Source organism: Melospiza georgiana, chromosome 8, assembly GCF_028018845.1.
Source record: "Melospiza georgiana isolate bMelGeo1 chromosome 8, bMelGeo1.pri, whole genome shotgun sequence".
NCBI classification, from domain to species: Eukaryota; Metazoa; Chordata; class Aves; order Passeriformes; family Passerellidae; genus Melospiza; species Melospiza georgiana.
Genome location: NC_080437.1, coordinates 27,610,288 through 27,615,227, shown reverse-complemented (window position 1 = coordinate 27,615,227; position 4,940 = coordinate 27,610,288).

The window sequence follows — 4,940 nt, the reverse complement described above, 5'->3', positions numbered from 1 at the left end:
CCGCTTCCCGCACAGGGCCCGCTCACCCCTCACGCAAACAAAATGGCGGCGGACCCTCCCCGTCCCGTCCTGGCGCGAACCATTCAGCACCACTTGGAGGGAGAACTGTGGAGCAGAGAACGCGCTCCTGTACCGCTGAAAAAGCGGCACCACGTGGAGCAGCGGGAATTTCTTTTTCCCGATCTTCTAAAGTGCCTCGGCGGTCTTTTGGAGGGCGCTGCGTGGCGGGGAAGGCAGGGCACTCTGCCTCCCGGACGCCGGGGTCCCCCCGGGGAGTTAGGAAAAGTGGTTTCTCCCGCCGAGGGGCGGATTGGGCGCCAAAGGCAAGTTGAGGCGAGCGGAGCGAGTGGCGGCGCGCGCCTCTGGGGGGCGCTGTCGGGGCCGCCCTGAGGGGCCGCTTGCGCGGGAGGTCAAATAATAAATGCTCGGTCTGAGGACCCGGCTTCCGTTCGAGGGCGTAAAAATTATTTTTAAAAATAAAAATGATAATAAAAAATAGGCACCGGCAGTCTTAGGGCTGCGCAGACGCGCTCCTTGCGGACACCCGTTCCCTCGGCCAGCTCCTCCCGGCTGCGCAGGGCTGGGCGCCGAGCTCCGCATCCGCAGGGAAAAAGTCCGGGCGAGGCCGGACAGGTGCCCGGGGTGAGCTGGGCAAACAGCGATGGTGCGGAACATTCCCAGGAAAACAGCTTGGCTGGGTCCCTGCCCGCTCCTGTACCCACCGAGCCACTATCCAGCTCCCCCGAGGAGCTGTCAAACACACAAAAATAAGCAAAATGGTGGGAGAGAAGCTTTAATTTTCACCTAATCTCTTCCACTTATGGTGATTTCAGGTGTTGTCGTGACACCAGTCGGGATGCGACATCTCAGAGCAAATGCAATTTTCGATTTAACAGTGCTCCTTCAAAACTGCGGCTGTAGCCAGCACTTCCAGACATGCAATAGAATTCCTCCTCTGAGCCTCTTAACGCTAATAAACACTACATTTAAACAGAAAGGTCGAGTTTCTACCTCTCCTAGAATAACAGATTGATGAATTACCTCTCTTCTCCAAAGGGAAAATCTCACCAGTCTCAGACATTCTTAAGTGCCATGTAATTAAATGGTTTTACTAACAGCTATTGTAACAGATTTTACCAGCACCTATAAAGAAATGGTCCATTGTTTCTTCAGAAAACATAGAGCTTAAAAAACTAAAGCATTTAATGGTTGCTTCACAAACAAATTCAAAACGAAAATTTCCTGCCTGTGTTATTTGGCTTTTAAATAGCTTAGTTCAATCTGACTGAGGGAAAAAATATTTTTGCTATTTGCATTTTCAAAATCCCTTTCATCTTAGGATTTCAGAGAATTTTAAATCCTCAAATAAGTCTCACAGCATCTCTCTGGGATTAGTTTGTGATACTAAATTTACTCTTCTTCCCTTTTCCTGGGTAGAGATGCTGGCAGTTCAGGTCTCAGATGTCTGGCCCATCCAAGGAGACCCCTGGCAGGGGGGAGAAGAGAGTTGAGAAAAAAACGAAAGTCAGATTCCCCACTTTTCCTTACTACACAACTAAACAATCTTGTACCTGGTTAAAAGAATTACTTACATCTATTTTTGTGTTAACATTTTTATGTTAACCAAGTCTTCTTGAAAACCCTGTGCCAGGATATCTCCTCACTACCAATCTTCTCCAGCTAAAAACACAGGTGGATGTGGACAGACCATTCCTGTTTCTGAAGGCAGTTCTAGGCATGGAAATGTTCTTAAATTGGCAGGTTCTAAAGTTCATTCCTCTTTGTCTTCTGCTTTTAGAGGTACAGGACGCCTTGAGCCATGTTTTAGAGATTTCCTTTGTAGTTCAGAAGCTTATTTTCACTTGATCATAGACTCCCAGAGCAAGGAATTAATCTTCCTGCCCTAAAGAAGGGGTTCAGAGAGAACAGCTGAGGAAAATTTGCCTTTTCTCTTGACATTGTTATGCCTGAATACACCAAGTCTTCTTGAAAACTCTGTGTCAAGCCAAACATCCCACATCTGGTGCTCCAGACAGTTTCCTGTTGCTGAGGTGCACCAAGAAGTGCATCACTCTATTACGAACAAGCACAAGTAAGGACCTGGGATTTCTTTCATCCCCAGGTGTTCACTCTCTCTCGAGGACTTTGGATATACAGCACACTCCGGCAGTTTGGAGAGGGCTCGTGTGCATACAAATGTGCACAGACACCACATTATATTTATTCATAAGAATAAAATCACATCCCACTGATATTCCATCAGCAAACATTCTTACCAGTGTGATGTGCTTGCAAAAATAGCAACGGCATTCATTAAGGATTAAGTGGCAAATGATTGTCTGGTTCAATGAGTGTTTCAAACACTCAAATAAGGCCCTGCACACAGGTTTTGCCACATAGCTTTTAGAGATTGCACTTGAGGGAGTGGAGTGGTGGGGTAGGTATTATATTTTCTGTTACTCTTTTGGTTTTGTAGTACTTGCTGAAAATATGCTTCCAACCCAAGTGTGATGCATGCCATTTTTATTCTGTCAAGCTGCTGTGGCTGTAGGAGAGCAGAGAGCTGGCAGCTCATAAAACAGCGCTCTGTATTCAGAACCTGCAAACACAAAATCAGTGCTTGCTGCACCAGGAGTTCACCTTGCTTCAGTAGGTGCTGCAGAGATTTTTTTCCGTGGCCCTGCTTTATAAGCAGAGTTTTTTGTATAAATATGCTTGAATTAGGCATTAGCATCAGAAAGGAGGAAGTGGGAGCACTGCTTTAATTCATCTAGTCTTCATCAGCATAAAAATATGTCAAGCGTTTCTTTCATGAAACTTAATGGGAACACATAGATGGGATTTCAGCTCTGTAGAATTTTTTTCTCACTTCTCAAATAGTAGAATTTCTTTCAGAAAAAAAATGTTAAACCTATTGTGGGGAGGGACAAAGCACTTTAAGTGTTATTAACCTCTTCTATTACCACTTTCAGTTGTGAACCAACACAGTGTATAGGCTGCTTTCATTCATGAATGGGTGCAATCACTGAGGTATTTACTGCCTTTTTCAAATGCCTGTAGAAATCAGTAGGTTCACTGCAACATCCTCTCTTGTGCTCCATCACATGAAATCATTATGGGAGGCAGAACTTCTGGAGACAGTTCTTCTTAGTGCTGGTGTTGCAGCAGAATCTCAGGAGGGAACTTGGATTTTGGTTGACATTTTGATTATTCCCTGCAGAAACCAGTGTTCAATGGCCCTTTGAACTCACAGATATTCTGATGTTCTGCTTCCAAGCTGGGGAGCAAAGGCAGTGAGAAAGTGTCTTGCCCAAAGTCAAGCAGAGTAACAGTGGGACAGCCAAGAATACTTATCCTCCTAGAACACCCAAGCCTGAATCCTAAGGCAGCAGGGCCACAATGCATCTTTCACCACTGAACTCACGAGAGATTCCAGCAGGTGAAGTGAGAGAAACCAGTGTGTTCTTGACAGACCCTGGCACATGCATCTATCTCAATCCATGTTAAAAGACACCAGGCTTTTGAAGGACAAGGAGCATTTATGGTGAAAAAAATGCAAGCAAACCACACATGGGCTCCCTTTCCTACAATTTCTTTTTGTCTTGAACAAATTACTGAGCTCTGTTGCTCTCAAACCCTGCAGTGACCCATGCCTTGCAATGCACAGTCTGACTCCTCAGCAGTACCTGCAGAAATATCTGTAATTTTGACAACTGAGCAACTGCCTGCCACAAAACTTACAAATGGGAGCCCTAAGCCTGCAAGAGCCTTAAAAGAATCTTAGTTTGACAAGGGGTGGATGTAATTACAGGTTCAGATGCTGGCTGCACAGCATTAGCCAGTGACATCTCTGTTCCATGGTGGGTACCTGTTTCCACCACCCACAGACCTTTTTCTTGCCCTCTCCTGCTCCCTGCCCCTTCCACAGTGTGCCCTGAGGGGTGCCAGGGTGATGAGGAGAATTGCCTGGGAGGCATCTATGTGAAAAAATATGCATGAAAAGCACCAGAGGTTTTTTTTTTTTTTGCTTCTCCTTTTCTGACTCAGTTTCTACTCACTTTAAACAACTCAAAACAATCAGACAGCTTCTTTTTAAAAAATTTTTAAAAAAAGTTTCTCTTGATCATTATGATCCTTTGAATGTGTAAAGTTAAATAATTTTTGTTGACTGTTACGTATTCATCCATAAACCCTTTATTCCAACAACATTTTAGGAAAGCTAACATGTTTGTCAAGAAGAGAGTGGCGGGGTAAAACATTGGCATAGAATGAGCAGAGAAAGGCTTCTTTTTGAAAAGAGCATAGGCTATTACAAATGAATCTGCCACAGGTTTACTAAGGAAAACGGTTGTTGTGCTCATCACCTTTCAGCCGAGGCTCTCTGTGAATAAACGTGGCTGTGGCTGATGAATTTCCCCACCCCAAGCGTGGGCACACCGGGAGCACTGCCCGCAGCGACAGGGCCTGGGCACATCCTGCCCCAGGGGAACCAGCCGTGCTTTCCTGCGCTGCCAGGCAAAAAAAGCTTTGTTGCATTTGGAAATGTTGTGAAAGAAAGCATTGCTCTCTGATTTTTCTATTTTTAATGCTGGAGAAGGGAAGGGTTCTGCATTGAGCTGTTTATGGGGTCAGCTGTGCTGGAGGGTACCCATAGATGCAATCCCAGACCTGGTTTTGATGGATAAACACAAGGAGAAGCAAATCAGGGATGCTGGATCCCACAGATCTGTTGCACCCAGTAGCTGCCCTGGCAGTGAGGGGGGAGCCCACAGCACCCCTTGGCTTCAGCAGGGGCTGCCCTGAAGAGAGCCTGGGTTGGCACCAGCTCACAGGAATCAGGGCAAGGAGGGCCTTTTTCAGGGGGCTGTGCGACATTCCTGAGGCCAGCACCTGCCCATCCATCAGTAGGGCTGAGGGACAGCCCACAGAGGACAAGATCA